We start from the raw sequence: 12,299 nt of genomic DNA, 5'->3' as shown, positions 1-12,299 counted from the left end.
CACTGTTTGCTTGCTACAGTTGCTTGTAGCAATTTCTACTTCAAAACGCCAGCCAAAGTAAGAGAAACTTCCACTTTCAGCACTGCACGTTTTCATTCTGATAACTTCTGTTCATCCCAAGTCATCAAAACAATGCCTTAAATCATCTGCAGTTGCATTCATATAGTTTATATATAAAAAGAGGAGTCAAGGGCTCCAGCCCAGGCATGCGACAGGAGGAGGAAGAAAAACATTACCTGGGTTCTTACTTAAACCAAATGGAACTGCGGTGCTGGTTGGTGAGGTAGTTTTGGTTGGATACATCTTTGGTGCAAGGTCCTTTATGCATGGAAGATCCATCTTAAATTTTCCAGTGATGGAATGATGTTCTAAAAGTTTGGAAAGACAAGCTCTGTCGTGGCGAGTCAACTGCTCTCTAGTTTCTATATTCCAAATTCCTAGAAGTCAACAGTACAAGTTTACTGAACCGTGTACTCACCTGCTTTGTTCAAGCCAACTAGTGGATATTATTGACTGGCATTTTTAGAAGGCATTTGACAAAACGTTTCCTCTTAAGGAAGACTAAAATGCATGAAATTAAGGGCATATCAGTTAAGCTCCAGAAAATTAGTTTAGCAACAGAAAGCAATCATAGGAGGTGGGCAAAAGCTTTCAATGAGAGGTTTTAATGAGGGGTTTTGATAGGTTCTCCCTATTTACTCTATGTCCATTGGTAGAAGGGTTAGTAGCTGGAGGACACAAATTTAAAGTAATTGGCAATGCATGAGATGAGGAAAAATATTTTTATGCAGTGAGTTTTTATGATTGGAAATGCACAGCCTGAAAGGGCAGTGGAATCAGATTCAAAAGTACATTTCAAAAGGGAATTGGATAAATATCTGAAGGGGAGAAAATGTGCAGGGCTATGGCGTAAGAGCAGAGGAGTGGGACTACTTACTTAGCTCTTTCAAAGAGCTGGCACAGATACAATGGGTCAAATGACCTCCTTCAGCACTGTAAGATTCTGTGAGAGATAATGACTAGATTTTCTCAGAAGTTTGTTGTTGTTCATCTTTTGTCATAACAAGACATCTTGTACTATATAATTTCCAGATAGATAACAGGTCAAAGAAGATCAATAATATTGAAAGAACTTTAGGGCCAGATGATTTTAATGAGGACATAAATGCAACTTAGCATACACAAGGTACATGAAATCCTTATACAAAGGAATATTGGCGCAGTGGCGCAGTGGTTAGCACCGCAGCCTCACAGCTCCAGCGACCCGGGTTCAATTCTGGGTACTGCCTGTGTGGAGTTTGCAAGTTCTCCCTGTGTCTGCGTGGGTTTCCTCCGGGTGCTCCGGTTTCCTCCCACAGCCAAAAGACTTGCAGGTTGATAGGTTAATTGGCCATTATAAATTGCCCCTAGTATAGGTAGGTGGTAGGGAAATATAGGGACAGATGGGGATGTGGTAGGAATATGGAATTAGTATAGGATTAGTATAAATGGGTGGTTGATGGTCGGCACAGACTCGGTGGGCCGAAGGGCCTGTTTCAGTGCTGTATCTCTAAATAAATAAATAAAATAAATTAAAAAATATCACAAATGGTCAAGATTTTTATGTTATCATTGACCAATCAATGTGAAGCTGCTCTCAACAAGGCTAATCAGGGATCAGAATGGATCGAAGGATTTTAATATTAAAGCATACAGGGCCATGAAACTCCACAGTGGCTTTCCCAGTCTCCTGTCTTCACCTGAAATTCCATGGGAGTTCTTCTGGCTTCCTACCTTAACCTTGGAAGAAGTCCAGTGGAATCCCCAGGGAAACATTATACGTGGACATTTTGAAGCAGCTTACACCAGTTCCCTACATGTTCTGCTGGATTCCCACTCACGTTAGGGTAGGATACTGGGAGAACTCCCATTGAACTCCGGGCCAGGTTATTTTAAACTGGTGTAGAGCACTGGAGGAGGGCACTTCTGGAATATTCTGTGCAACCATTGGAGAGAGTTCAACAGAGTGTGACGCTTTGATAACTTTGCAAGTATAACTTGATTCTGCAGAAAGACTGAAAGGGAAGATGATCCGTATCTTCAAGAGGCTGTTTGGGAGTTTTATTTTACTTTACAAAGTCTCCTCTGTAACAAGCCTTCAGCAGAGATCAGAGGTCCGATCAGTGGCTACGTAAGTCAAATCTTCCAACTGAAGTCTCTTAATACCGTCCTAATCGTTTTAATTCAGTGATCCCACACTTTCAGGGAAGTGTACATCAGAGAAACTATCAATCCATGCCACCTTCAAGCATGGCCCCCCCATAAGAATCATTTTATTTACCCCACTGGTGTCTTCAAAAAGAATTGGATCGAAATTCAGCTAGAGACAGACTGAATGTTCAGATATAACCTGTACAGACAATCACAATCTTTATACAATCCAGGAGCATGGAAACATTCTCTGTGTAAAACAGCTCAATAAGACTTGAACAATTGAGTTACTTAATGAGTCTCACCATCAACACCTCTTTTAAAAACCAGACTATAACAAAGCTGTATGATTAAACTGACCTCTCATAGTTCTTCCAAGTTGGTTGCTGTCTATTAATATGAGGCTTAACTCCATATACACAATTTGACCTTTTAAAGCTAATTGGCACAAGTCAGGAGAGTGATGGAATACTCTCCACTTGCCTGGATGAATGCAGTGCCAACAACACTCAAGAACCTTGACACCATTCAGGAAAAAGTAGCCCACTTGATTTACATGCCATCCACCACCTTAAACATTCACTCCCTCCATCATCAACGCACAGTGGCAGCAGTAGGTACCATTTATAAGATGCACTGCAGCAACTCGCCAAGGCTCCTTAGACAGCACCTTTCAAACCCGCAACCTCTTCCAGGGCAGCAGGCACATGCGAACACCACCACCTGCAAGTTCCCCTCCAAGCCACACACCATCCTGACTTGGAACTATATCACTGTTTCTTCACAGTCACTGGTTCAAAATTCCTGAACTCCATCCCTAACAGCACTGTGGGTGTGCCTGTTTTTTATACGTTCATGGGATGTCGGCATCGCTGGCTGGGCCAGCATTTATTGCCCATTCCTAATTGACCTTGAGAAGGTGGTGGTGAGCTGCCTTCTTGAACCACTGCAGTCCTTGGATGTAGATACACCAACAGTAACATCAAATGGGCTGCAGTGGTTCAGGAAGGCAGCTCACCACCACCTTCTCAAGGGCAATTAGCGATGGACAATAAATGTTGGCCTTGCCAGCGATGCTCACAACCCAAGAAGGAATTAAAAAAAAAGGAATGCTTGCAGACAAATGCAAAAAAAAACCCAGTTGGTGGATTATTGAATTTCACCAACATTGCTTTGAGTTTTCAAAATTGCTAAACAGTTGATGTCATAATTAGAATAATGCCTTTTCGTGTGTTTTTGAATATGAGAGAATCCTATCGGGTCAGCAATTTCTATCAGGGTTGAGATAAGGTAGGTTGTTTAATAAGGAAGTCTTATCGTCAAGACCTTTTTAAAAACACAATATGTTAGCTCCCAAAGAACACAACTACTTAAAGCACTGAATCATAAGAATGCTACAACATTCACTGTGTACTGATATGGCAGTTGACACAATTCACACAGCACATGCTGAATTTTATTTGTGCTTGAAACTGTTAAAAACACAACAAACAAGAAATAGGTCATTGATGTCATTTTGACTGTCGCTCTGGTAACATTCTTGAGAACATAAGAATATGGAGCAGACCAGTCAGTCTCGAGTCTGTTCACGTGGACTTTGAAATACAAGCAGCCTCAATTAAATATACAACTATAAAATGTAGTTTCTAACTGGGAGTATAGATTTGTACTTTAACTCCTTCTACCTGACTTGGTTCTGTAACCCTTAATACCCTTTGCCTAACCGAAATCTATCAATCTCAGTTTTGAAAATTTCAATTGACCTCCCCCAGTCTCAGTAGCTTTTTGGGGGGAGAGAGTTCCAGATTTCCACTGCCCTTTGTGTGAAGAAGTGCTTCCTGACATCACCCCTGAATGGGTAAGCTCTGATTTTAAGGTTATGACCCTTTGTTTTGGACTTCCCCCACCAGAGGAAATAGTTTCTCTTTATCTACACAAGCAACCCTTGTAATCATCTTAAACACCTCAATTGGATCACCCCTTAACTTTCTCTACTCAAGGGAATACAAGCCTAGCCTGTACAACCTGTCCTCATAGTTTACCTTTTTAACATTGGGAACGAACTAAACTACAAATGCACAGCGCAAATTTCCGAGGACAAAAGAGATTTAATGACCCCACTTAAAACAAATCAGAAAAAAAGCAAAGCAAGAAAACTCCAACAATCAATCAAACAATAAGGTATAACAAAAACCCTGCTCCGTGGTCAGTCTCTTATCATTTGTTAATATTGCAGGCAAACATGTGAACTAAGTTTATGGCTACTGTACGATTAAACTGGAGAAAGTTCCAATGAGGATTATAGAAAACAAACACATGCCAACTGCACGTCTACAGGACCTCATTGTCCACCAACATTGCCTTTTAGGGTTGTCCTAACTTAAAGTTAAGATTTTGTTAGTCTCAATAACCAAACTATTGATTTTGGCCAAGTCAAAGCATTGGGCCATGTCGTCCAAACGTCTCGGTGATCTTGGTTCCGTTTTTCAAAATGACCAGCATGACCACTGGCTATGGCACAAAGGAGGTAAATTTGCAAAAGCGTTACCTGGGATCTCAGACAACCCGACAGGAAGCTTGGTGCTGACTGTGGTGCGCGTGGTTGTGGTTTTAAATTGAGCCAATCTTGCTGCAAGTTCCTTCATACATGGAAGGTCCATATTAAAGATTCCAGTGATGGCATGGTAGTCTAAAAATGTGTTGATACAACCTAACTCTCGATAAGACAAAGATGTTGCAGTATCTATTTTCCAAACTCCTAGAAATCAACAGTACAAATTTTTGTTAAGACATATCTTTCTCTCCCTCGCGCACACAAACCACACATATTTAGTTTGCTCCCTAAATGAGAGATTAATTTCCATCCAGTAGATCTAAATTACATCCATCCCCGCAAGGCGTATGATAATGTTGCATAGGGGAGGCTTTTACAGGAGATGGAGGCTTAACTTATCAATAGAAATGCATACACAAGTTCAGCCCAGTTGTTCTAACCTTGCATAGATCATTGGTGAGGCCACATTTGGAATACTGTGTACAATTCTGGACTCTCTTTCTTTAATAAGGACGCCAGTGCATTGAGGAAACTACAGGAAAGGGTGATGAAAAGAATTTGAGAACTTAAAGCAATAGATTCTGCGGCCAAGCTGAGGTAACTCAAGATTGAGGGGAAATATTATCCAGATCTTTAGATTGAGAGGCAGGAATAAGATTACATTACACAGAAACAGGCCATTCAGCCCAACTGGTTTATACTCCACACCAGCCTCCTCCCACCCTACATCATCTATTCGCATTTCCTTCTATTCCTTTCTCCCTCATGTACTTATCGAGCTTCCTTTAAATCCATCTATACTATTCACCTCAACTACTTCCTGTGGTAGTGAGTTCAACATTCTCACCATTCTCTGGGTAAAGAAGTTTCTCCTGCATTCCTTATTGGATTTATTATCTTATATTTATGCCCCCAAGCTTTGCATTCTCATATAAGTGAAAAGATCTTGTCAACATCTACTTCATGATTTTGAAGACCTCTATTAGGTTCATCTTAATATTAGGGTACACTGTCATCTGATTTGGATGGATGACAACAACCAGTTCTGGGCAGGTGTGAGGACCTCAGTCAAACAGATAGTCTCTTTGTGCATTAGTTTAGAGGACTAGTAGCAGTGGCTTGTCTCACCATATCACAACACTCGCACTTAAATGTAGGTTGAGGAACGGATCACGTTCAGCTGCAGTGCTCTTTAGATTGTGATACTCTTTCTTCCAAGTAATGCTTCAAATGATCGAAATGAACCACTATGAGCAACAAGCAGCATGGGAGCTGGAGGCACTACTGCCAGATGTTGAGCCTTCACACCCATGTTGAAAGGAGACAAGCTGCTATTAAGAGATTTGATGAGAAGAGAGTGTGGCCAAAAGGAAAATCAGGGTGAACACTTGAAAGCAAACTGCCATTGTCGAGCATTCAACAGCAACAAGCCATTGAAGTATAATGTGCCAAAAGTCTTGTAGTGTTACCCAGCTGACACAGGAGGGTCATCCATCCTGCGTCTCTGTGGAGCGGCCCAAGGCTTATCATGAGAACCTACCACAAGGAAAGTCAGTGTTAAAGAAAAAGACACCTTTCGATAGAGCCTTTCATGATTTCAGGATGTCCCATTACAACTAATGATGTACATTTAAAGTGTTGCAATGTAGTAAACACAGGAGCTGATCTGTGCACAGCAAGTTCCCACAAACAGCAACGTGACAGTGATCAGATCATCTGTTTTTATATGAGGTTGGTGGAGGGTGGTTGGTGTCCTCAGTACCTTGCTCTATGGCAGCGAGGCGTGGACAACGTATGTCAGCTAAGAGCGACGTCTCAATTCATTCCATCTTCGCTGCCTCCGGAGAATACTTGGCATCAGGTGGCAGGACCGTATCTCCAACACAGAAGTCCTCGAGGCGGCCAACATCCCCAGCTTGTACACATACTGAGTCAGCGGCGCTTGAGATGGCTTGGCCATGTGAGCCGCATGGAAGATGGCAGGATCCCCAAAGACACATTGTACAGCGAGCTCGCCACTGGTATCAGACCCACTGGCTGTCCATGTCTCCGTTATAAAGACGTCTGCAAATGCGACATGAAATCCTGTGACATTGATCACAAGTCGTGGGAGTCAGTTGCCAGCGGTCGCCAGAGCTGGCGGGCAGCCATAAAGACGGGGCTAAAATGTGGCGAGTCGAAGAGACTTAGTAGTTGGCAGGAAAAAAGACAGAGGCGCAAGGGGAGAGCCAACCGTGCAACAGCCCCGACAAACAAATTTCTCTGCAGCACCTGTGGAAGAGCCTGTCACTCTAGAATTGGCCTTTATAGCCACTCCAGGCTTTGCTTCACAAACCACTGACCACCTCCAGGCGCGTATCCACTGTCTCTCGAGATAAGGAGGCCAAAGAGAGAGAGAGGTGGAGGGATAAATACGAGCCAGTACATCTCTCCTGCCACCCATTCAGTAATGCTGTAACTGGAAGAAGGAAAGCACAACCTTGCAAGAGACAGGTAATTCATACAATATGCCCTAAGGTCTTAGTGGAATTGCACTTAAGATCCCCACTGTAGGCTCTTCCAGTTGCTTCTCTGATGCTCACCTGAGGTGAAGTTGGGTGATTTTTCTTCCCCCAATTGGAATTCTCTTGGCTCTCCCAACTGTTGCCATTGCCTCAGAAGATTTTACTTTATGTGTAGGGCTATGGAGAGAACGTGGTGGAGTGGCACTAGGTAAATGCCTCCTTCAGAGAGCTGGTACAGACATGATGGGCCATTCTGTAACAATTCTGTGATTCAGCGATTCTTATTCATTCTTCTCTTAACATGGTCTCAGTCTGAACTATTCCCTGTGACAAAGCATTCCATGTGTCCCCTGGCAGTGTTATCAAAGCTATGGTTGTAGATGTTAGGGAGGATTAAAGATTAATCCCATCACCTAACGGCACGAGCAAGTACAAGTAGGAAACTCAACACAATCATTATAGAGTCATAGAGTTATACAGCACAGATACAGGCCCTTCGGCCCACCGTGTTAGTGCCGGCCATCAGGCCAAATCCCATTTTCCAGCCCTTGGCCCATAGCCTTGTATGCTATGGTGTTTCAAGTGCTCATCTAAATACTTCTTAATTGAGGGTTCCTGCCTCTACCACCCCTTCAGGCAGTGTGTTCCAGATTCCAACCACCCTTTGGGTGGAAAATGTTTTCCTCAAATCCCCTCTAAACCTCCTGCCTCTTACCTTAAATCTATGCCCCCTGGTTATTGATCCTCCGCCAACGGAAAAGGTTTCTTCCATCAACCCTATCTATGCCCCTCATATTTTTGTATACCTCAATCAGGTCCACCCCTCAGCCTTCTCTGCTCAAAGGAAAATAACCCAAGCCGATCCCAGTCTGTCTTCATAGCTGAAATGCTCCAGCCCAGGCAACATTCTGGTGAATCTCCTCTGCACCCTCTCCAGTGCAACCACATCCTTCCTATTGTGTGGTGCCCAGAACAGTACACAGTACTCCAGCTGTGGCCTAACTAGTATTTTGTGCAGCTCCATCGTAAGCTCCCTGCTCTTATATTCGATGCCTCGGCTAAGAAAGGCAAGTTTTTTTTTAATCATTCATGGGATGTGAGCGTCACTGGCCATGCCAGCATTTATTGCCCATCCCTAATTGCCCTCGAGAAGGTGAGCTGCCTTCTTGAACTCCAGCAGTCCATGTGGGATAGGTACACCCACAGTGCTGTTAGGAAGGGAGTTCCAGGATTTTGACCCACCCACAGCAAAGGAACGGCGATATAGTTCCAAGTCAGGATGGTGTGTGACTTGGACGGGAACTTGCAGGTGGTGATGTTCCCATGCATCTGCTGCTCTTGTCCTTCGAGGTCGCGGATTTGGAAGGTGCTGTCTAAGAAGCCTTGGTGCGTTGCTGCAGTGCATCTTGTAGATGGTACACACAGTTGCCACTGTGCGTCGGTGGTGGAGGGAGTGAATGTTTTTGGTGCCAATCAAGTGGGCTGCTTTGTTCTGGATGGTGTCAAGCTTCTTGAGTGTAGTTGGAGCTGCACCCATCCAGGCAAGTGGACAGTATTCCATCACACTCCTGATTTGTGCCTTGTAGATGGTGGACAAGCTTTGGGGAGTCAGGAAGTGAGTTACTCGTCTCAGGATTCCTAGCCTCTGACCTGCTCTTGTAGCCACGGTATTTATATATGACTACTCTAGTTCAGTTTCTGGTCAATGGTAGCCCCTAGGATGTTGATAGTGGGGAATTCAGCGATGGTAATGCCATTGAATGTCAAGGGGAGATGGTTAGATTCTCTCTTGTTGGAGATGGTCATTGCCTGGCACTTGTGTGGTGCACATGTTACTTGCCACTTATCAGCGCAAGCCTGGATATTGTCCAAATCTTGCTGGATTTCTACACGGACTGCTTCAGTATTTAAGGAGTCGCGAATGGTGCTGAACATTGTGCAATCATCAGCGAACATCCCCACTTCTGACCTTATGACTGAAGGAAGGTCATTGATGAAGCAGCTGAAGATGGTTGGGCCTAGGACACTACCCTCAGGAATTCCTGCAGTGATGTCCTGGAGCTCAGATGATTGACCTCCAACAACCACAACCGTCTTCCTTCGCGCTAGGTATGACTCCAACCAGCAGAGAGTTTTCCCCCTGATTCACATTGACTCCAGTTTTGCTAGGACTCCTTGATGTCGTACTCAGTCAAATGCTGCCTTGATGTCAAGGGCAGTCACTCTCACCTCATCTCTTGAGTTCAGCTCTTTTGTTCATGTTTGAACCAAGGCTGTAATGAGGTCAGGAGCTGAGTGACCCTGGAGGAACCCAAACTGAGCATCACTGAGCAGGTTATTGCTAAGCAAGTGTTGTTTGATGGCACTGTTGATGACACCTTCCATCACTTTACTGATGATTAAGAGTAGATTGATGGGGCGGTAATTGGCCGGGTTGGACTTGTCCTGCTTTTTGTGTACAGGATATACCTGGGCAATTTTCCACATTGCCGGGTAGCTATACTGGAACAGCTTGGCTAGGGGTGCGGCAAGTTCTGGAGCACAGGTCTTCAGTACTATTGCCGGAATATTGTCAGCACCCATAGCCTTTGCAGTATCCAGTACCATCAGTCGTTTCTTGATATTACTCAGAGTGAATCGAATTGGCTGAAGTCTGGCATCTGTAATGCTGGGCACTTCTGGCTGAAGATTGTTGCAAATGCTTCTGCCTTATCTTTCACACTGATGTGCTGGGTTCCCCCATCATTGAGGATGGGGATATTTGTGGAGCCACCTCCTCCAGTTAGTTGTTTAATTGTCCACCAACATTCACGACTGGATGTGGCAGGACTGCAGAGCTTAGATCTGATCTGTTGGTTATGGGATCGATTAGCTCTGTCTATTGCATGCTGCGTATGCAGTTTGGCATGCAAGTAGTCCTGGGTTGTAGCTTCACCAGGTTGACACCTCATTTTGAGGTATGCCTGGTGCTGCTCCTGGCATGCCCTCCTGCACTCTTCATTGAACCAGCGTTGGTCTCCTGGCTTGATGGTAATGGTAGAGTGGGGGATATGCCGGGCCATGAGGTTACAGTTTGTAGTTTAGTTCTGCAGCTGCTGATGGCCCACAGCGCCTCATTGATGCCCAGTTTTGCATTACTAGATCTGTTCGAAATCTATCCCATTTAGCACGGTGATAGTGCCACACAACATGATGGATGGTATCCTCAATGTGAAGGCGGGACTTCGTCTCCACAAGGACTGTGCGGTGATCACTCCTACCAATACAGTCATGGACAGAAGCATCTGCGGCAGGCAGATTGGTCAGGACAAGGTTAAGTATGTTTTTCCCTTGTGATGGTTCCCCCACCACCTCCCGCAGACCCAGCCTAGCAGCTAAGTCCTTTAGTACTTGGCCAGCTCGGTCAGTAGCGGTGCTACCGAGCCACTCTTGGTGATGGACATTGAAGAGCCCCACCCAGAGTTCATTTTGTGCCCTTGCCACCCTCAGTGCTTCCTCCAAATGGTGACTCATCAGCTGAGGGAGGGCGGTAAGTGGTAATCAGTAGGAGGTTACCTTGCCCATGTTTGACCTGATGCCATGAGACTTGATGGGGTCCGGAGTCGATGTTGAGGACTCCCTGGGCAACTCCTTCCCTACTGTAGACCACTGTCCCGCCACCTCTGCTGGGTCTATCCTGCCAGTGGGACAGGGCATATCCTGGGATAGTGATTGCTATGGGATAGGTATCCCATATGCCTTCCTAACCACTTTATCTACCTGTGCGGCTGCCTTCAGTGATCTATGGACAACTAAACCAAGGTCCCTCTGACCCTCTGTACTTCCTATGGTCCTACCATCCATTGTATATTCCCTTGACTTGTTAGTCCTCCTCACACTTCTCAGGATTAAATTCCATTTGCCACTACTCTGCCCATCTATATTATCCTGTAATCTAAGGCTTTCCTCCTCACTATTTACGACACCACCAATTTTCATGTCATCTGTGAACTTACTGATCATACCTTCTTTATTCTCGTCTAAATCATTAATGTACACTACAAACAGCACAGGTCTCAGCACCGATCCCTGCGGGACACATGCAAAAACAACCCTCGACCATCACCCTCTACCTCTTGACAGTAAGCCAATTTTTGGATCCAATTTGCCAAATTGCCCTGGATCCCATGGGCTCTTACCTTCTTGACCAATCTCCCATGCGGGACATTATCAAAAGCCTTACTGAAGTCCATGTAGACTACATCAACTGCTTTACCCTCATCTACACATCTAGTCACCTCCTCGAAAAATTCAATCAAATTGGTTAGACATGATCTCCCCCTGACCAAGCCATGCTGATTATCCTTGATTAATCCCTGCCTCTCCAAATTGTTAATCAAATGACCAATATCATTATTAGTGATTGCTGGATTGTAAATTCTGTGCACACCAACAATTCTGGATGAAATAGTTATCAGTGGCTTAGTAAGCAAAGAGACATTTTGGAAATAATTTTAATGGCAGCATTTTCATAACAAATGTGGAAACAGGATTCTATCACAAAATGCTAGAGTTTAGAATATACTTCATAATCAGCCCTGATCTCTTTTCCTTTGATAACAAAACACACAACAAATTTGATTTGAAAACACTTTTAAGATGAAGCTACCAGTGGCCTCGGAAAAAGTGTGTAATATGAAGAGCCTTCCTGAACTAGCATAATCAGTACAATATTGCAATTTTCCCCTGGGGGAATGGCCAATTCTGTGAACGGGGCCTGTTCCAGGCAAGTTGAATCCTAAATAGCGTAAAAGATTGCAGGAAACACAGACGCAAGCAGTTTAGGGCATAACTTACCAATGCCTTAGATCTTTTTGCATTGGTTCAACCAATGCCACCCAGATTGCGCTGGAATCTGGGCTCAACACTCGTGGGAACTACCATCCCAATGCATGAAAAGTGCCAATGTCTGATGACTTCATATGAACGAAACCAGAAAAACAAGTCAAGCTGGAAAAGAAAACAACCACCAGCTCTTTGCCTACAGAACTCGTTTGTCTCAACTTGTCCAA

The sequence above is a fragment of the Heterodontus francisci genome, chromosome 10 (genome assembly GCF_036365525.1).
Source record: "Heterodontus francisci isolate sHetFra1 chromosome 10, sHetFra1.hap1, whole genome shotgun sequence".
Taxonomy (NCBI): Eukaryota; Metazoa; Chordata; class Chondrichthyes; order Heterodontiformes; family Heterodontidae; genus Heterodontus; species Heterodontus francisci.
The sequence above is the reverse complement of the archived record's forward strand: the minus strand, read 5'-3'. Positions refer to the sequence as shown.